The sequence below is a fragment of the Spermophilus citellus genome (genome assembly GCF_964194105.1).
Source record: "Spermophilus citellus genome assembly, chromosome: 3".
Taxonomy (NCBI): domain Eukaryota; kingdom Metazoa; phylum Chordata; class Mammalia; order Rodentia; family Sciuridae; genus Spermophilus; species Spermophilus citellus.
In genome coordinates, this window is record NC_138184.1 from 107,264,793 (window position 1) to 107,286,157 (window position 21,365).

Sequence of the window (21,365 nt, forward strand, 5' to 3'; positions counted from 1 at the left end):
GATTGTGGGCACTGAGTCACAGATGTCTCACTCTCAGTTTTTAGTTTCACATTTGCATCTGTGGTCTTTCTATTCTGTAGCACTGTGTTATTTTTTTTTTAACAGAAATCTGACCTTGGTGGGATTCATGACCTCTATCTGCCTACTCTAGCTCTTTTCTCTACCTTATTTTTGGGATTTGGCTCATCTTTCTGTGTTTCTTGTTGATTGATGTATCATGACAGTATACAGCATTCAGTGAACTCCTCAAAATTTACTCAGCTGTTCAATTACTTTTTAGACAAGGTATGAACCTAATTACATTAATTAGAGTCATACATATTCTACCTGATGCCACTGTCTGAAGTCAGTCAGTCTCAAAGGCACTTCTGAGGCCATTTCCTTTCTTGAGGGCTATGACTCAACACAACTAGAAAATGTGTTGCTGAAAAATTGACCTTTTTAATGTTTTCACTTCCCTTGGGTATTTGAGTGCAGTTCACTGTCTAATCTTCAAAAGGTTATGGCCTTCAAAATGGGCCCCACCACAATTTGGCAGGCTGTTTTAGGCACAGAGTTGCAACTTTGGGCCACGTCTTTATTGCCAAGAGCAACGCCAGTCCTCTGAAGTTTGGTCTGGTAAATTCTGTAAACACACATGGCTCATAATGAGAGATTTGGTGAATATTATCAACTATGACAAATCTAAGGTTCCTAGTAAAAAAAAAAAAACAACTCTGTGAGGATTCACCTTGCGGTTTCAGAGGTTTCCAACTGCTGGAAACACCATCCTTGAGTTCTCTTACATTTTCTTCCAAATATTCAGGGGGAGATGTTGTTCAATCAAATTTAAACAAGAGGAGCAATATGGTAGATTAGAGGTACCCAGCACTTGCCTACTTGTCCACAGATGGAATGAAATCCAGACTCATTGTGGTATTTGACAAAGGAAGAATGCTGTAGTTTAACAGATATGACAAGCACATCATAGTCTAGAGGATTGTGAAAGAGAATTTCCAGCACAGATCATGGGCTCAACAGGATTAGGGAAGTACCTCATCAGCAAGGGTAGAGATGAATGTAAACACATCCCAAAGGCAATGCAGGCACAGGACATAGAACTCTGCAGCAATGTAGTCTAAATAGATGACAGAATAGGGATGTGGATGGTGAACTGCTTCTAGGATTTTTCTCTGCACTTCACCGCATGTTCCCATGGTGCCATAAGGGGGAGCTATTACAAGAGGGGCCCTGTTGTCCAAATGCCCTGATCTGGAAGTTAAGGACCCCTGAACTTTTAATATCTGGGACCCATTGAAAATATTGCTATATTGGCTCAGTGGATTGTAGAGAGCCACAGCCGAAGGGAAACCAGCAAACTTCCAGCTGCCAGCAAACTTCCAGCTGCCGGCTGATGATTGGCTCACAGCAGCCCCAGCAACTTCTAGCTGATTGGTCCTCTGCGGTGATGCTCATTGGGCTGTTTCCCTGCTCTTTCAGACTATGGAGCTGCTCATTGGGGGACTTTTTTGGCTCCACCCACATGACCCAGCCAATTGGCCTCAAGAGCAGGAGGATTGTGGGAGGTGGAGAGGCTTGTGGTTTGGGGGAGAGGCTTGTGGGAAGCTGGTGGTGGCAGTTGGGCTCTGAGGGTTTTTCCTGAGGAGCTGTTTTGTTTTGGCTTATGTGGTTCTAAAAATAAAGTTCGTTTCTTTTGACAAGTGGCTCCTGAATTGTGCCCAGCCAGACTGCAGCAGTGGATGGTATCTCAGATTCAGTTAACCCTTGAGGGAGATGCTCTCTCACAAACTCAACAGGAGGTTAACAGTTGTATACATTTGAAGACTTCTGTCTTTCTCCTGGGTCCCATTCACAGAACCAGTTCCTTTCTCTAATATGAGGGGCATCTGGCATCATCACACATGTTTGGTGTTACCTCATCTTCTGAGTGCATAGTAGAAAAAGCTACAGGGAGACAATTTTTGGTGTTTAGCATTGTGCACTAGCTCACTGACACACTCCAAGAAAGATGTGCTTCCTGCTCTTGAAAAGCCTGGATCAAGTAGCCCCAACCTTTATCTGGTAATTTCTGCACCCTGCTCTAGCTCCTTCTGGTGTACAAAGCAGATTAGAGGTGTCATGACCTCCTCCAGTCACCATTAATTCCTGCTAGTCACCTGATGAGCACCCCCAGAATAGAATAGGAAGGGGTATGAATGGCACCAGCTTGTAACTTTTCCAACGGGATTTTACCTTAAGAAGACAAGGAGAGGAGTTTTGAATGTCCCAGTTTGCAATCTTGCAATTTTGCCCATTGTACAATGAGGCAAAGAGGAGTTTGTGATTTCATACAAATACCTTTTTATATTATTTTGTTTAATAATATTATTTTGTTAATTTTGTATTATTTTATTAATCCTTTTTGTCTCTGCTCTTTTGTGTTTATGTGCTTCTCCCCCTTCTCTCTTCTCTTGAATATTCAAATTTTCTTCCTCCCCCCTCTCTCTCTCATGTTTGCTGTTGCCTTTTTTATTTCTTTTCCAAGAGTGAAAAGAAGATAATTTATTTAAGTTCAGCCCAGGACCTTCTATTTGGCTGTGTCCTTTTAGCCCTTGAGTTTGAACTTTCCTATAGTCTCTACTCAGGTCCACCATCACTTCCATTTTCCCACTGGTCCTAGAACAAAGGTCAGCTGGAATTTCTGTAATGTTTCTGCAAGCTAACTTTATGGAGTGGCCTTTCCTTTAAATAAGATGTTTTGAAGTCCAGTATCCTAACTGCCTGTTTTACTGTCCACCCTCTCATTCATTTCTCACCTCTGAAAAACTGTCCCTAAATGCTGTTAGCAAAAGGAGTAACAACTGTTCTGGCTACTTCAAGCTCAAATGGGGCATTGGAAAGGGAAAGTCAATCAGGGTTTTCCTGCAGTGACCTATCTGAGGGCCTCAGGTAAATGGGATTTATTTATTTATTTATTTTAATCCTGGGATCCATTTGCATGACTATCTGTAGCTGAATCAACTCTAAGTGAGAGGATATAAATTATACAAGAAGGGTCAATGGTCAGGAGCCAAATATATGCATTATAATAAAAAAAATAAAGAGTAGCTAAGAAGTAAAAGATCCATGACAATCTTTTGGAATTTAGGCAAAATGGGACTCTAGCCAGCTAGGACTGCCGCCTGCTACATTTCTCCATTTTTTTTTTTTCTTACTTGAACTTATTAATTACTTAAATACCCTATTGCCTCATTTCTCCTTTTGGTAATTGTTGGGTTTTGTCTTGCTTCTTTCCTTTCTCCTTCTCTTTTGTTTTCTTTTATTCTTCTACATTTGCTCCTTTAAATGCACTTATTAATCCTAATAGGTTTTAAACTTTTATTTCCCTCCATGTAATTTCATCCTGTGTTTTCTGTTGTTAATGGTGTTGTCTATATTATTTTTGTTTGCTTTTTACATTAGTTCCTTACCTCAAGTTTTGCATTCGTCTTTATTTTCTTTGTGGTGCTGGGTACTGAGTGCAGTGCAGCACTTTGTCCATGTTTGGTGTGCATCTGAAGCTGGGCTCTGCTCCTGGACCAGCAGAGAGAAAAAGCATATTTTTTTTTTTGCAGCCAGGAACCATTCCTGCTGTACCCTTGGCATATATTTCAATTTAAAGAATGTAAGAGGTAATAATGTCCCACCAACACACCATCCCCAAGAGTGGGCATAAGTCTTACTCTTTGACACTCACCATCCAGTTGGGATGTTAGGAATTCTTTTTAGCAGACCACCTAGAGGGACCCATAGCATGCATTGCCCCCTTACCCTGTGAGGTCACACATAGTCAATGAGACTAGAGATAAGCACTGCAGAAGGGCAGCTGTGACCCTATTTCCTGCTTCTCCTTGTATTCTAAATCGAGATTCATCCATGTCTACAGAGCATAAAAGTTCAAGATCCCACACCACAATGGGAAAAGGAAGTAAAAGAACTGATTACAAGGAACACAGCAAATAACTGCAGGGCCCAACTGCAGGAAAGTTCCAACTCTTGGTAGGTCCTTCTTTTCCCATTGTAGGACTAAGTGCAGAGGGCATACAAATATACTCTGCTGACTACATAACACCACCTGGAATGGGCCCTGCCCATTCCATTGACACATACAGAGATTGAGACCCTCACACTATGAACTAAATGTCTAGGGTTAGTACTCACTAATCACAGCCAGATATGAAACAGGGAAAAGAGACAATAAAGTGCATCTGAAATTAAACTCAGCACTACACAACAACCCAGGCTCCAGGTTACAGCACTAAGAGAAAACTGCTTACTAAGAGTGGCATCAAGTAAAGTTGAAAAGAGATCAAGGCTTAATGATGCATGCCTGTAATAGCAGAGGATTTGGAGTCTGAAGCAGGATAATTACAAGTTTAAAGCCAGACTCAGCAACATTGACAGACCCTAAGCAATTTAATGACACCCTGTCTCAAAATAATAATAATAATAATAATAATAATAATAATAATAGTAATAATAATAATAGGGAGACCCTCATTGTTATACAAAATTACATAAAAGAGGTTGTGAGGGGAACGGGATAATAAACATGGAGGGAAATGAATTACAGTAGATGGGGTAGAGGGAGAAGATGTGAGGGAAGGGGAGGGGGGATAGTAGAGGATAGGAAAGGTAGCAGAATACAACAGTCACTAATATGGCAGTATGTAAAAATGTGGATGTGTAACCAATGTGATTCTTCAATCTGTATTTGGGGTCAAAATGGGAGTTCATAACCCACTTGATTCTAATGTATGAAATATGATATGTCAAGAGCTTTGTAATGTTGTGAACAACCAATAAATAATAATAATAATAATAATAATAATAATAATAATAATAATAATTATTATTTCTGGGGATACTCAGAATTTAAGCATCCCTGGGTTCATTACTTCAACAAAAAAAAGAAAGAGAGTGAGAGAGAGAGAGAGAGAGAGAGAGAGAGAGAGGAGAAATATTTTTAAAAATTCACAAAAACCAAGTATTGATACCCATCTCATCAGTAGTGCAAATTTCAAAACAAACACAAGAAGATTCTTAAAATAAGGCAACTTGACTCATCCTATAGTTTATAACTTTCTTGGCACTGGTGGCAATGATTTCAAAGTGAATGAAATGCCAGACAAGGCACTCAAAATAATAATCTTTTTAAAAGATCAATAAAATCCAAGAGAATGCAAATAAAAGGTGGAAAAATTAAAGAGGTTACTGCAAAATATGAGTGAGCAGTTGAATCTAGAGATAAATATTTTGAAAAAGAACTAAATTGAAATCTTGAAAAGGAGAAGCTCAAAATGTCACATAAAGCCTCAGTTGAAAGCTTCAATGACAGCTCAGATCAAGCAGAAGACAGAATATCAATGCTTGAGAACAGCTTTGTCAAAATAGTACATTCAGACAGGACTGAGGACCAACAATAGGGTAGAATTGAGGAAACATAAAAGACCTAAGGGACACCATTAAGAAGTCAAATATCTGAATACTTGGCATGTCATGGGGAGAAGACCTAAGCCTAAGGGAATAGAAAACATTTTAGGGAAAGTCAGAACATTTATTAACTCTGGGGCAATATGTTAGTTGTGCATATTTGGGATGCATTTAGAACACAAAATAGCAATGTGCACAAAAACCATCTACACTATTGATAATTCAATTGCAGAAAAGATAAGACAAGAAATATTTAATATTACAAGCCACAAGAGAGGAGTGCCAGGTCACATTGAAAGGGAAATCTATATGCAAAATAGTACATTTCTTATCAGAAACTCTCAAGGCCAGGAGGGTCTAAACTGATGTTTTTCAAGCACTAAAAAGACAGGGGTGCTAATCTAGATTAATGTACACAACAAGGTATTGTTTTCAGAATTGGGGGAAAAAGAAAGACCTTTCAAGATAAAAACAAACAAACAAACAAAAAAACTAATGGAATTTATGACCACTTGAGCAGCAGGACAGAGATAAGTTAAGTTCCAATATAGATAAAATTGACTTAACAGACATCTTCAGAATATTTTATGTGACAGCAGTGTATACACATTCCACTCATCAGCACAAGAAACATTCACCAAGGTAGATCACATATTGGCCATTAAGCAAATGTTTAGAAATAGCCCCAATTTGAAATAATTTCAATTTCAATTATATCCTTTCCAATTACAATAAATTTAAACTGGAAATCAAGAGTAAGGGGACCTACATAAATCTCAAAAGCAATTTAATACGACCCAAACAAAGCTACCAAACAATTGAAAAATCACAAGAATATGGAAACACAACATACTAGAACCTGTGTGATTCAGAAGAAGCACAACTAAGAGAAAAAATTGTAAGAATGTGTACCTATAAGTTAAAAGAGAGAGACTTCAAATAAATTGCTTAAAAATGCATCACCATGTCTTAGGAAAATGAAAACAAACCATGGTCTAAAATCAGAATCAGGAAAGAAATAATAAAGATCAGAGCAGAAATAAATGGAATATAGACTAGAAGAATGCCACCAAAGAACAAGGGAAGAAAAGAGTAGTTCTTTGAAAGGATAAAAAAGAATTATCAGGACTTTAGCTAAATTAACAAAAGATTAGATGCAAAACAATAAAAAAAGACTTGAAAAAGGAAGTTTTACAATAGATACCAAGGAAACTCAAAGGATCATTAGGGAGTGTTTTGAAAAACTGTATGCTAGTATTTGGAAAATCTAGGAGAAAGAGGCAAATTTAGGAAACTCATTGAATCAAGAAGAAATAAACATCTAAATATATGAGTAACAAGCAAGGAGATTGAACCAAGACTAAATTCTTCTGACAAAGAAAAGTTCAGGTCCAGATGAAGTTACTTATGAATTTTACCAGATTCTAAAAAAAAAAAGAAAAAAAAAACTAACTGCAGTGCTCCTCAATCAATTTCATAACCCAGAAATGAAGGAATTCATCTACACTCAGTATGCAAGGCCTGAAGGACCCTCATTTAAAACCTGACCATTAGAGAAATGCAACTATGAGAATAACAATAATAGGTGGATATCCTTTCCTAGGAGTGAAACCAGGTATTGAGGTAGATAGAGAAGCAGTTCAGGTCTCCTAAGTAGTCTTCAGAGGCTGCAGAAGAGCCCACTCCTGGGGCTTTCCTGCAGTTCCTGTAACAGGTTCAATCTGATTAGATTTGGTTTTTGATGGGAACCATTGCTGGACTGGGGACTGTTTGATAAGTCAGCTTGGTGAAGGATCTTAGAGTCTCCTTGGGACGTATTGAAGAGAAGATGACTCTGGCCATAAGCTTATAAGATATAAGGGTTTGGCAGATTACAAAGATGTTCAAAAGGGATTCCATCATTTCTGAGTGTCATAATAGTAAACAGAGTTCTTCATGTTTAGAAGACAGGAAGATGATGGGAGGTATAGGGTGAGAGAGAACCAGTTGGCTGACCTTGGTATTGATCCCATGGGTGATTGTTTTAGTTTTGCATGGGGGAGGGGCTGTGATTCTGTGGTGAGTACCCTGGGCAAACTGAGTGCCCTGACAATTCTTCAAGGGGCAGAGCATTCCAGACTTACCATTCTATGTCAGAGGTGATAGGATGCTCCAGTGGCCCTGCTTACTGGAAGCAAGGCTGGCTGAGGCCCAACTGAGGGGAGTAAAGGACTGTTAAAATCTGGGGAGCTTCACAGCTTAAAGAAGTTATCATTATTCTATCTTCCCCTTCAACATCTCTATTGTTCTGCAGAGGCCTCTCTTTTGGTGCCCTATACCTTTGCATCATGAGAAGAGTTTTGATTACATAAAAGTACAAAAATTTAGAACATGATATTCTTCCCACTTTCCTAATCCTTGACCCAAAATTCAAGCTACAAAATAATCACTCAGTTACCCATGACTTTAGGTCTATCATGCCATGCTATGTTTTAGCAAGCAGTCATCTTTTTCTTGCTCATAGATTAAAGGCTACAAGCAGAAGAGTCAGTGAAAATTCTGAAGATGATTCTGGCATAAGCTTATAAGATATAAGGGGTTGGCAGATGACAAGGAGGTTCAAAAGGATTCCACCATTTCTGAGAGTCATCATAGTAAACAGAGTTCTTCATGTTTAGCATACAGGAAGATGATGGGAGGTATAAGTTAAGAGAGAACCAGTTGGCTGACCTTGGAGATTGCAGCAGGACTAACTTCTTCTGACAAAGAAAAGCTCAGGTCCAGATGAGTCACTTATGAATTTTACCAGATTCTAAAAACAAAACAAAACAAAACAAAACAAAACAAAACAAAAACAAACAAAAAAACAACAACAAAAATACATTAACCGCAGTGATCTGCAGAGAACTTCCTGGTAGTGTGAGTTCAGAATTGACCACATTTCAAATAACTACAGAGATCTCCCCATAGCCTTCTTCCTCTGTATAACTTCTATCTCTTCTTACTCTCTAGTACAACAAATCTTCCCATTTACACTTTCCCTGATCATGAAAATGGCTGACATTCAATGAGCTCCAAAGTATTACAAATCACAAGGAAACAAGACAGGGCCAGGCCAAGCGCATTTGTCTGTGTTTGTGAGAACAAAAAACCAGTGAGCCCAAATAAGATCCCAGGCTCCTACTAGCCAGGTTTCAGGAAGAAATTCTCTAGGAAGTAGGTGGGAATAGAATGCTGTGTCTCTGAGCCTCCAATGTACCCAATGATCCCAGAGTTCAGAGCAAGATCTGTTGTTTACAACTCATCAGGGTCCTGTAATAGAGGTGTATGTTGTCTTAGGGTAGCATGTTTCACCTGAACCTCACTTCTCTCTGACCTGGAGAAGAAGGATCTGGCAGCTGGCCCAGTCCTCCTGTATCCAGAAGAGCCCTAGACAGATGAGAATGGGCTATTAATGACAGGTTCCTGTTCACCGTGCACCCATGAGAAGCAGAGCATTCAGAGTAGGAAGGCAGCACTTATGTGCACCTAGGTGCTGGTGCCCTGAGGTGAACTTGTGGGTTTCTGCTTGGGTGGTCCATTGGCAATGGTACTTAAAGGAATGGCACTTGTGGCTCCCAGAACACAGTTGCCCTTTGTCCAGTATAATTTGGTCATCATGGTCATGCTGTGGTTAGTGGTTCTGCAAGAATCCAGGCCCAAGCTTGCCCACTAGTGCTGTGTGGTACTTGAAAGGAGATTCACATAGCCCTAAAGACAGATATCAGATCTAGGGGCAAGCCATTCTCCAAGATCCCATTGGTGTCATGGGCACAGACATGAAACTAGAGGAAGTCTTTATTTTTTTTAGTTATACATGACAGCAAAATGTATTCTGGCAGAATATATGTACATAAAGTGTAACTTATTCTATTAGGTTCCCACTCTTATGGTTGTACATGTGGAATTACTATGGTCATGTATATAAATACAGGGTTAGGAAAGTTATGGCCAATTCATTCTACTCTCTTTCCTATTTCCTTCCTCTCTCCTGCCCTTTGTTATTCTTTGTGTAGTCCAATACATTTATATTAGTTTCCTCCCCAACCTGACTTGTTTGGGGTTATCATCCACAAGTAAGAGAGAACATTTATTCTTTGGTTTTTGGGTATTACAATATTTCACTTAAAATGATATTCTTCAGGTCCATCCATTTACCAGCAAATGCCATAATTTCATTCTTCTTTATGGATGAGTAATATTCCATGGTTTATATATGCCATATTTAAAAAAAAATATTCATCTAGATTATTTCCATAGCTTGACTACTGTGAGTTGAGCTGCTTCAAACATTGATTTGGCTCTGTTACTATATTATGCTGGTTCTAAGTCCTAACCCTAATCCTAACCCCTGTTTGCTCTTTTTCCTGTGTCTCTTCATCTTCATAGAAGTTCTCTGGTTAGGAGACCATAGGTGTTTAAGCCTATGCTTGCCCCATAGTGCTCTCTGGTTCATGGGGTTCCTCTGCTTAGTGAAAATTTGTTCATTGCCATTATGCCAGATGTCAGATCTGGGGACAATTCTATCCTCCCAGTTTACATTAAGGCCGTCGAGACTGCCAGCCTTGAGGATAATAAAACTTTGGTTGGCCCATGTTGACTGGGGCTGCCTATTCTTTATCCAAACACTGGCCATAGGCATTTGCCTTTGGGTGGCAGCTACAGAGGCAGAGGCAGAAGCACTATAGGCAACAGAGGACCATGCAGCTTAGGTGACAGCAGAAAGTTTCTGGGTGTAGACATAGGTATCCAAGAAGGAATATTTGGATGTATAATCCCTAGTGGCTGAGTGGTCTGTCCAAGGATTGGGGACCTATAGCTAGGAGTAAGATTAGGGCTAAATTTGTATGGGGAGCTCCCAGATGTCCAAAATGTAGACAGCTGGCATCAGTCAGGGCCCAGGATTTTTTTTTCATCAGGACCCCATGAATGGGCTGGATGGTGGCTCCAGGGCTGAAAGATGCTTCAAATGTGGAGTGTGTTGCAAGATCCTTGAAGATGGTGGGCTGAAGATGTTGATGCCTGAGGCTGTGTTGGTCCTGTTGGGGTTTGAGACTGAGGGAGAGTGGAGGAAACTCCTACCTGAGCTAAGTGGAGGCCCCAAGAGAAAGGCCTGAAAAGGCAAATCTGTGCCCATTATGGTGGCTACAAAGGGGACCACTAGCTTTGGAGCCAAGCCAATAAATATTCTAGGAGAGGGCTTGAAAGGCAGTGCAGAAGCTGCAATTGACAGTCTCGGGAAAAGGGTCACACTAGTGTTGGAGGTGGGAGGGTGGATCTAAGAGGAGACAGCAGAGCCCAGCCACATCCAGGTGGAGGCCTCCATGGTGGAGGAGCTGGGGTGGTGGTGAACAATTTGGCTGAGGACCAGTGATTCCAGAGGCCTGTGCATTTCCCATGTAGATGGGGCACTCACAGAAGCTTGGGAGACCTGTCCTGGTTGGACTGAGCCTTACCCTTCATAAAAGTAAAATAAAGGTTATTGTGGACACCTGCAACTAAAACAAATATTTAAAATATTCCTTAATATTAATGAATTTGAATTTACCAATTTTTCTATTATTATAAATACTTTGAGTCTTAAGTAATCTCCTACTAAGTAAGAAAAATATTTATTCACATTTATTATAAATGCACTTTGGATATTGTTTTTTATCCAATTTTTGGTTTGCTAATGATGTGAAACAAAGATCTTTTATCAATATCTTTCATACATAAAGCCAAGTATTTGTTTTAGTTTTAGTTATTAAGCTAATAGGTCCATAAGTATATAACAGGTAGTTTTTACTGTCACACTTTCAATGTATATTGGACCATTTTTTGAGTTCTGCATTCTATTTTGTTGGTCAATACATCAATCCTAGACCAAATACTATGACACTTTAACTTCTGTACATTTACAATAAGTCTCTTTTATTTTTTTAGAGAATTTTTTTTCTTATGTACTCCTTTTAAACAAGTGTCTTGAAAGGTATGAGATGTATTTCAGTGGGTGCTTGCCTAGAATACTCCAGGCCCTGGGTTACATCCGCAGCAACACATACACACACACACACACACACACACACACACACACAATGTTCTGGCTATTTTTGTTTCTTTGTTTTTCTATATAAATTTCAGAACTGAATGCACATTTATCTACATATTTGTTTATAATGATTATTTTTATAATAAAAAAGTATCCCCTGTGGAGGTAGCTGCTCCCTCTGCATTTAGATAGACTATCATTTAACATTCTTAAGTAAGCATTCTGCATGCTTTAAACTAAATTCAGGTATAGAATGTATTCTAGTCTTTATGGCTTATGTTGATATTTATAAAGTTGCTATTTTTTTTTTAACAAAGCAAATTGCCTATTTAGAGTAGAGGAATTCAACTGAGTTTAAATATTGATTCTAAATCTAGCCATTCTGCCAAATTTCCCATTCTAAATTTCTGATTTGTATACATTTTCTTTTGGTTTTGTATTCAGGGATACTTTCTTAAAATAGCAATAATGTTCTTTCTCCTGTCCTTTTCTATATATACCACAGCTCTGGCTCTGAGAACCACAATCTTGAAGAGAAGTGGTAAAGGAATCAATCAATGCTGCACCATGATTTCAAAGCGTTTATTTCTAATTCTTTCTCACTTAGAATAATGATAACTCTTAGTGTTTTTAGCAGATGGTCTTTACCAGGCTAAGAAAAATGTTCTTTCATTACTATCTCTGCTATTAACTTTATTTCTTATAATCAAGTATATTTTTAGGTGACCTTGTATTTAGCTCCATTAATGTAACAGTAGTAATTATTTGTATGGGTAGCAAAATTTACAGTGATTTATACAGCACTTTCTGTGTGCCCAGTGCTATTCTAAGCACTTCACAAAAATCATTTAAACTTCATAAAAGTTCTGCAATGAAGATGACATTGTTCTACAGACCAGGGAAGTAAAGATAAAGAAGTCAGGTAATATTCTAAGGAGACAATAACCCGAGACATGACTGAAACAGAATTCCATAGGTCAGCTCCTTGTCCTCAAATTCAGTGCTGTTCTCATACTACTGCACAAGATATTTCCTGACAGCAAAACACCCCTGCATTCCTGGGATGAAAACAAATTACTGATGTTTCAAAAACTGTTCCTTTCGCTAGAATTTGATCTAGAATATTTAAACTTAGGTAAGATTGTAATTGATCTTTCTCATATTGCATTTAATTAAAAATCTGAATCATTAGCACAGAAGCAGCTGGGAATATACCCTCTTTTCTGATTTTCTAGAAGAGTTTGTAAAGGACTGGCATGGTTTCACTATTGAAAAAAATTAAAAAGCTCACCCACAAGGGCTGGGGATTTAACTTATTTGTATAAAGTTTGCCCAGCATTTTGAGGTTCTGTGATCATTTCTCAGTGCTAAAAGTATCCAAGACTGTTGCCTTCTGCACAAGTTTTAAAAAAAAATATTTCCCTAACTTCATTAATACAAAAAAGACTTCTAAGATTCCATGTTTTGTTATTTTTATGATGTCTTTGTGTGTGTGTGTGTGTGTGTGTGTGTGTGTGTGTGTGTGTGTTATTGGGCGTTGAACTTGGATTTACACTACCACTGAGCTACACCCCATACATACCCAGTCATTTTTATTTTATTTCATTTGCTAGGAAAGTTGCTGAGGCTGGCTGTAAACTTGTGGTTCTCCTGCCTCAATCTCCAAATTTCTGTATTTGCAGGCATGTGTCAAAAATGTGTCTTTTATGTCATATTTTACTTCATGTTTGTGTTTACTTCATGATATATTTTTTTATTTTAAGGACAATTCCGAGAACTCATTGTATAATTTATAGGAAAAATTACTTAGTCGTGGTGGCAGACATTGATCTCTGCTGAAACGTTACAATGTGTAATATATAGTACACATGTATACCTTATGATTTAAATACATTTTTATACTGTAGAGGGATAATGATTCTGGGTTATCATCTGGATGAATTTCACCTCTGTGTCACAGTTTCTTTACTAGTAGAAATTGTTAAGAAATGCAAATGTTTGTGTGTTGATAATACATATATATTTTTTTTTTATTTTTACTTTTTAGAATTTATATGGGAGTTAATGGAAGAAAATAATAGTATGGCACCACAAAAACCAGATATCCATATTTTGAGTTATTTTTATTATAAGTGAGGTTCTTATTTACAGTAATAAATGTGACATTAGCTCAGAATCTCAGGGACTGGAGTTTTTGTCCCACATCCTCATCCAGGCTTATGTACATGGGCCTCGGACAATTTTCTAGGTACCTGTGTACCAAGCACACAGGAACCAAAGAAACTAGCCCTGGACCCTCCTGCTAGCCACCTGTGAGTTTTCTCCTGTGGACCCTACTCCCCCCAGAGATAGTCTAACCATGCCACCTACTGATCTCAGAACAAAATTCTTTCACAATGGACCAATATCACCTCCACCTTATTTCTTGGACTCTTGTTTGTATCACTTGAATGAAATATCTAGCAGATATTGGACTTCTGCTTCAGCTGGACTGCTGTGGAGGTTGCCATAACTGACATCTTCCTCTATGGGTACTGAAGAAGTGGGGGTGGTGAACATGGAAATATGTCTTTGAAGAATATTCAAACCACTCTGAATCTGAAGACAAAATGCCTGGATCAGAAATAGAGCTGATCTGTTAAGATGAACGTCTCTGAGGAGGAGGCATTTGCTTTGGATTCTGAGTTGGAATGAAGTTCACTGAGGGTGAAACAGATGTTCACAGGGGAGACAATAATGTATAAGGAATGTGCACATTTTCTAGAGCAGAGAAAATAATAAAACAGAGCTGTGGCAGCTATGGATGCAGAGTGGGGCAGCGCACAGGGTAGAGCAGATTTATATTTAGATCCTTCAGATGTCTTCCTCATTGACCTAGATATATTTAACCAGGATTGTGCCCATTACTATGCCTTATGTTAGAGTATTGTCTCTGTTAAGGTGGGACATGGTAGAAGAAAATAGGGGAAGAAAGACCCAATAGAGAATATTTCTGAGTAGCTGTTATGATTGCAGATGAAATGTCACATGCCTTTTAGATGGGACACCTGGGCCCACTGTACCTCAAGTGAGAGGATAAATATACCATAGTGTAAGGTAGGTGGAGGTAACACCTCTGATGAGACTGACAAGGTAAGACTAGGTGAAGAACAAGTCTGAGGAACTGTTGGGGATGTTGATGTCTATTTCCCATTTGGTGACCATAGTATGAATAGGTGAAAATCATATAGAAGTTTCAGAGACAATCAGGGTTGCATTTTCTCCCACCACATGAATAAGACAGAAGTTAAAATAACCACCAATAGTGGACTTAAAATTGTCAATTATTTATTATTTCATTCATGTATTTTTGTTGATTCTTGTTCTTGTCACTCATGCCTTTTTAAGATATGATTAGAGGGGTCTAGGGCTTTGTCTTAATGGGAGAGTGCTGAGTGCAAGGTACTGGGTTAGATTTTCACACCACATAAAAATAAATAGATATATTTGAAACAATATGATTAGTGATATTGCACATGCATGAAACATTAGAAATATATATGAGATTCTAGAAGTTTCCCAAGATATGTGATAGCAATTATCATCACAGGAGTTCATAGATTGGCTTAGAGGATATTGCAGTTCTGAGGATCTCCTGCCCATGCAGATCAGAAAAGAGGGGGTGTCTATGTGGCTGCAAGGCTTGTAGGTAGCAAGAACTCTGAACCTCTGAAAAACCTCAACTTTGAATTTTGGGAGGTCCAGCTGAAGCAGAAGGCCAAGAGAGCAGGAAACATCCCCTGAATGGATTACTAAAGTCCAGGGCTAGTGGACCAGGAAGTACTCTTCATATGTCTTCCAGGAAATACTATAGGTGGAAACTGCTGATTGGCAGTCCCTTCTTGGTCAGGCCACAGGCAATGCTGAACTCTGGCTTGACTACTGCCACATCATTCTGGAGGAAGTAGCCTCCTTCTTGTGGACACCCAGGATCTAGGAGCCACTCAGCCTATAGAGAAACTCAGATCTGTCTGTGTTTGGAGTTTTTTTTTTTTTTTCCTATCTAATTCTTTCTCACCCTGATGTTGTCACAGATATCAGAGCCATGTTCTGAAGTCACTTGTAGTCCTCCAGGTACTTGCCAGTTGTGATCACCAATATTCACCTGCTCCCAAACCACATTCTTATCTGAACATCTTGCATCTGTTTCTCAAAGGCTCCCAACTCAAAAAAATTTTTTTTAAAAACTTCCTAGTACTGAGAAAAAATATTTCAAGAGAAAATGTTTTTATTTGTAGATAAATAAATGCTTTTTTTTTAAAAGAAATAAGTAGTTTGGGCAAAAAATATAACTTAATAAATCCACTCAAATAAGTTCAAAATTATAAAAGTGAAGTTGCTTCCCAAACAGTAAATACCATATACACAAAACACACACACTCACACACACATACACACAAAAAAAGTAGATCTTTTGCTTTGATTGATTGCAAAATGAACATCACTGGACATGCTAACCATTGGAAAAAATGATTTGACCTTGGTCTTCAAACCAGATTCAAGTGATACTTTCTTTTTTGGAAGATAAAATCATTGAATCCCCACTTTTTGGAACATTTTCTTACAAACAATTTGCATAAATGCTCCATTTTGGACTTAATCAGAAATAGAAATTAACCAACTCCTTATCTTAGCCATTCTCTAGGGGCATTCATCATTGGGCTACTAGAGAGGTCAATGTCCAGTCTTATAATTCCAATATCCTGTGATCATGTTTCTATCCAGGCTAAGTCATGTGCAAGTTTATATCTCTGTTGCCCACGTGGGACTGGCTGTGCTGAGCACCATTTTGATGTATCAGGTAGTTTTTCTCTCAACAAGGGAGTCTGAGAACCAGGAAGGTGACCAAGAGTGTCTGTTGTTTGTGTTTTAAATTAGGGTACTGGCACTTGTCTAGACTTCTGCTGCAACAAGTATGAGAAGTGATTGTTGGTGACCAAAACAGTTCTGGAGCCACAGATGAGGGTGACCGTCTCTCCTGAGCAGGTAGTCAGTGATGGCTCCTGAGTCTCAAAACCTGAGAAGTGGACCCTAAAATCTGAACAAAGCACGTCTAGAATGAGGAAGGACAACATAGGGCCACTACAATGGCTGGAATCCAAAGTCTTTATCATACTGAACACTGTTGAGGAGGAGAAGGAGACATGTCCAGGCTGTGGTATGTATTTTGGGAGGATTCCCTGGCCCTAACATTTAGGCCACACCTCCTGATGGACCATGATTTTTCATTGAACTGCCTGGATATAGGGGGTCAGATTTATGTTGTGTTTTATATAAATCTGATCACTTTACCGTCAACTAACAAAACATGGTCCTACATTATGATAACACTTAGATTTTAGTAGACACAGGGTGGCTTTGTGCTGTAGATTTTTTCCCATTGGAGGAAGCAGCTGCCCTAGTATTGTGCATGGTTCACTAAGCAACTGTTAAGAATCCAATGAAGCTAAACCACTTGAGTTTCTACCAGTTTTCAGCAAATGGCCCCAGTTCCCCCTGGAGGCTCTTTGGTATAAAGCTATAAGTTCCCATTTGAATAAAGAACTGTTGAAGTATTTGTATTACATTGACACTGTATTTCCAAGACTGTCTCACATTCATTACTTGAGTTTTCTTTCTTTTTTTTTTTTTTTTTTGGCTGAGCACAAGTTAATTTATTGTTAGACAGTGTTTTATATAAACTACAAAAAAATCGAAGGAAATCCAATTGCCATTTTATACAAAATAAGCCATCCTGCCAAGATATGTTCCCACAATATTGAGCTATGATATCATTATTTGGTAGGTTATGAAGGTCTCAGTTTTATTTTATTTTATTTTTTTAAAGAGAGAGTGAGAGGGAGAGAGAGAATTTTAATATTTATTTTTTAGTATTTGGCGGACACAACATCTTTGTTTGTATGTGGTGCTAAGGATCATCAAACCTGGGCCACATGCATGCCAGGCGAGCGCGCTATCGCTTGAGCCACATCCCCAGCCCAAGGTCTCAGTTTTTTTTTTTTTTTTTTACCAAATTTATATGTTGTGGCAATTAAGTGAGAGAATGCATATAAAGAGTCCAGGACTGCTGCTGACATAGTGATGCTCAAATAACAGGAATTATAGGTATTTGCAAAGGTAAAATATAGATAAAAAACCTGATTGCCTCAGTTGAGTTTTCTTTGAGCATTCCTGCTTATATCTATTTATCTGTTTTTGTTTGTTTGTTGAAATCATTCCCAATTGTGTGCGATTTAATTTTAGTGCTGCATGGTCTTCAACTATTCTGAAATTTTTTTATAATTAACATACTTGTATGTATTTTGTAAAATGCTTCATTGTTTTATTATAATTGTATGATGATAGTGGTGTTCACTGTACACATAATCAAACATAAAGGAATACTAATTTCATCAATTTTATTCCCCAGTATTCTACCTGTCACTCCCTTATACCCTCCCCTAAACCTGCTTCTCTACTCTTCTGGTCTAATTTCAATTGTTCTTTAATTGGTACATTGAAAGTATTAATAAAATTGGGATTTATTGTGATGTATTGGTACTTGCACATAGCATCATTTGTTTGGTGTCCTTTCACAGGACCTGCATGTCACCTCTTTTCTCCCTCTCCTGTATCTTCCTTCTCTATTGAACATTTCTCCCTTCAAGGATCCAGTTCTGTTTTCATGAGCAAATGTTACTAAGAGAAAAAGTAATAAAATCATGTGTGATATGAGTGAGTATAGGAATTGATTTCATGACCAAATTGCTGATAAGATTGTTGATTTTGATCTTCTCATCGGATGTAGAGAAGTCTTAAGTGAAAATTTATTTTAGTAATTATTCTATTGGGATAAAAAGAAAACAGAAAGAGGAAATGCTCCATAATGGAGAATTAAGTTTCCTTTTCTTGCCATTTTAATTTTTTTAACGAGTTTAGTGAAGATAAATCAGTTACACAGATGATAAACCAGGTCTATATAACCACACTACTCAAAAAAAAAAAATCAAAGCTCTTATAAGCTATCTTATTTCTTTTTTTTATAAACTCTTTTGTTATTTTGTTTCCAGTGATTGAACACATAGGAGTTCAATCACACCAGTCACCACTATCCCCATTTTTTTTTTTTTGCTTTTAAGAAAATGTGTTTTTCTAAGATGTTTAGATTCTTGCAAAGTTGCTGAGACTGGTTTTCAACTTGTAATTCTCCTGCCTCAGCCGTTCAAGCTGCTAAAATTACAGATGTGCACCACTACACCCAGCTTTTGAGGTTTTCCTGTTTGACAGTAATGTGTGCATTATAGCATGCATTGTTTCTGGGAGATTTATAAATGTTAGTGACTCTACCAAGAGAGAACAACTTTTTAAAAATTTTTAATTTTATTTTATTTAGAATTAAACTAGAATAACTCCTTCCTCTAATATATAATTTACCCTGCCAATGAATTCATATTTAATTGAGAAGAATGTTCCTAAGCTCCAATTGTTAAAGTGGGTGACAGTTTAAGAAGAGTATCATACATGTTAGGACACTGTTTTCCACACTGCTGATCAGGGTGAGCAGTTTTCCAGTTGTCTGCTTGCATCTGCCTCTCTTAAAATCAATCTTGCTGATGTACATACTGTGGAGCAAGTAGACCTTTATACTGAATTAGAAACCTACTGAAGACACATTATTAATTGGCAGTAACATGCATAGACTTAGCAATTTTGCTTTGTTATCAGGTCAGATAGTTTTGTCATTCTGGATGAACAAAATTGCAACTCTGTGATGTGAAATAACATGCAAAATTCTTGCTCACACCTTATCAAATGCATGTGATGAATGGTGATTCACCATGTATTTATTTTCATTCTGTTACTAACTCAATACAGGGTCACTCCTTGGGATAGTTCTTGTCAACATGCAGAAGAAAATGTGGAGAAAACAAAAACGGCAGTAGTTCTTCAAATTATCTTGCTATTGTCCAGTTGTAGCACAGGCCTCTTCTGATTCTACATTATAGGGCAAAATAAACCCTGAACCAAGGCATCATTTAAGGGGCATGATTCCATGATTCCCAGAATTTTGACTGGGAAATTTGGAAATCATGATGCTATATGTGCTCACATCTAATGCAGAGTTCTATATCCACCCAATTACTGAACACCTTATAAGTTGTTCACAAAAGCAAAGTTCACAATCATTGATAATCAGAAAGAACTTCAATACTTCAAGTTGAATATTAGGATGAATGGCTCCTCTGTGGTATTTTGTTGTGGTGGTTGTTATTTTGTTTATTTTTGTTCATTATGATTCTTTTGTCTGATTGTGTTGATGTTCCCAAAGGTGTAAAAATATCTCAAAATTTATCAAACTTTTCACATAGAGGTGTTTTAATGTCTGCCAAATATTTTCTGTTAGAAAAGTTATCTCAAATTAGGCAAAAACATGAATCACACACATACATAATGAGGGATAAGGGAAAAAATGCACAGTTCAAGAAATCTGGAAATCAAGAAGAATGGCGGATGGAACCACAGTATTCCCCATCAGATGTCATCTAAGATGACTGGGGTGCACTGGCTGCTTCACCACCTAATTTTCAGTAAAAAGAGACTACACAATCTGGTCCAGCTCCTCAAGCTATAGAGGAACAAAAATTTATGTTTATATGGAGACATTTTCCTAGGAACATGCTATCCTGAATGTCTCTGGGTACAGAGTGCAAGAGCATCTCAAAGAAGCATGAGGAGATTCAGCTGGGCATATAGTAGAGCTAGCAGAACAAGCCACAGGGCTGACCTGAGTAAAGCTATGCTGTGTTACCTCTCCCCCCCCACCGCCCGCCAGCTAGTAAAGGGGTTCTTGTCTTACTTCCCCATGAGGCTGGAGCACTGAGGAGCCTTAAGACTTTTGTCATAAGACTGACAGTAATAGTCAGCCTCATCCTCAAGCAGAAGCCCAGTAATGGTCAGTGAACCAGAGTTTCCAGATCTGGAGCCAGAGAAACGATCAGGGACCCCTGAGGGTCGATTACTATTACTATAGATGAGGAGTTTGGGGGACGTTTCTGGGAGCTGCTGGTACCACTGCACAGTATAGCCATCTCCAATATTTGTGCTGCTTCCAGTGCAAGAAATGGTGACCTTCTGTCCTGGAGTCCCAGAGAGTGAAGGCTGCTGAGTCAGCACAGGCTGGGCCCAAGATCCTGGAAGTGAGAAAACATGGAGAGCATAAGATTTGTCTAGAAACAAGAGTAGAATCAGGGCCCATATCAGAGGACTATTATACCACACCCTATTCCTCCTCCATATCTTGTCACCTGTGCACTGAACAAGGAATGTGAGGAGGAGATAGGACCAAGCCATGGTGAAGGTCTTCCTGAGCTCTGTTTACTGTTCCCAAAGCTGAGAAGAGTTTCACCAAAGTCTCTCACTTGACCTCTTAACACTCTGAGAAGGGGAGGGTCCATGCATGCAAATTAAATTCCTCCAGGTTTCTTGATTACATCCTGGGCCCTGATTGAGACTCCAGTATGTAAAGATGACATGTGGGTGTGCAGTGGAGTAGGCCTGGCTTAGGGGCGTTGGACGTCACAGCTATGAGCCCTAACAAGAGAGCATCAGGCAGAGCCAGGTGGCTTATTACACTAGTGGTTCCTTCCTGACCCCTATTAACTGGTCTGCAGTTCCCCCTGTTGTCCAAGCTCATAAACATCATCCTTTTACATTCTGATCAAAATCACATGAAAATGTCCTCATCCCCAATGCCTCTGCCTAGGAGGCAGGCCAATGAGCCCCTTCTGTGGTCTCCCCATTACCTCAGGATGACCTTATTCCTATCCTCAGACTTCACATGGTGAAT

The 21,365-nt window shown here is 38.6% G+C and overlaps 1 gene segment (V, D, J or C); it reads right to left on the minus strand.

The window, feature by feature from the left end:
- LOC308643393 (immunoglobulin lambda variable 1-40-like) overlaps positions 1-20,869 on the minus strand; it is a 165,609-nt gene extending 144,740 nt beyond the window's left edge. Inside the window, exon 1 of the V gene segment in view lies at positions 20,824-20,869.
- Positions 20,870-21,365: the final 496 nt, after the last annotated feature.